Consider the following 639-nt stretch of genomic DNA (forward strand, 5'->3'; position numbering starts at 1 on the left):
TCTTTCCCGGCCCGAAGGACGCGATCCTGGCCCAGCTGGCCCCGCGCAGCCCCCGCCCCGACGAGAATCAACGCCCCGAGCCCGGGGGTGACCGAGACCCCCGGGAGGCACCCGCGGGGACGCGGCGGGGCCAGGCCCTGCCTGAGCCCCCGCACCGCGCCCGGCAGCGCCCGCTCACCTTGCCCTGGCAGAGGCGGCTCCAGCTCCGGCCCCGCGTCCCTGCCGGAGCCCGGTTTTACTTCTCCGCCCGCCGCCCCCGCGGGGGCCGGGTGCCCGCGGGGTGGTGGGGCCGGGGCGGCTCCGGCGGCGGGGCTGGGGCGGGCGGGCGCCCAGGAGCGGGGGCGGCGGGGGCGGCGGGGGCGGCGGAGGCAGCGGGAACTCCGCGCCGCCGGGGCCGCGGGACCCGCCCGGACCGCGTCCCGCGCGCACCGCCCGCCGCTTCCGCCGCCGCGCGAGGGGTGCGGGCGCCGCCAGGGGGCGCTCTTCCCCCCCCGCGAGCGGGCGGGGCGGGGCAGGGCGGGAGGCGCCCCCTGGCGGAGCGGGGCGGGAACCTCGGGACGACGGGATCCCAGAATCCATCCGGCGGGAAAACAAATCCGAGATCTTCGAGTCCAGCCCGCGACTGAGCCGCACCGTGTC

At 81.4% G+C, this 639-nt stretch overlaps 1 protein-coding gene across 1 annotated transcript in view; it reads right to left on the bottom strand.

Moving 5' to 3' along the window:
* Window positions 1-275, bottom strand: part of LOC114060204 (transmembrane protein 68-like) — a 20,056-nt gene extending 19,781 nt beyond the window's left edge. The window contains exon 1 of the mRNA XM_027889525.1: window positions 179-275. The gene's annotated coding sequence lies outside the window, so the exon portion shown is untranslated. The remainder of the gene's footprint in view (window positions 1-178) is intronic.
* Window positions 276-639: the final 364 nt, after the last annotated feature.

The sequence above is a fragment of the Empidonax traillii genome, unplaced genomic scaffold, assembly GCF_003031625.1.
Source record: "Empidonax traillii isolate 1590-97213 ecotype Southwest subspecies unplaced genomic scaffold, ASM303162v1 scaffold264:size1143063, whole genome shotgun sequence".
NCBI classification, from domain to species: domain Eukaryota; kingdom Metazoa; phylum Chordata; class Aves; order Passeriformes; family Tyrannidae; genus Empidonax; species Empidonax traillii.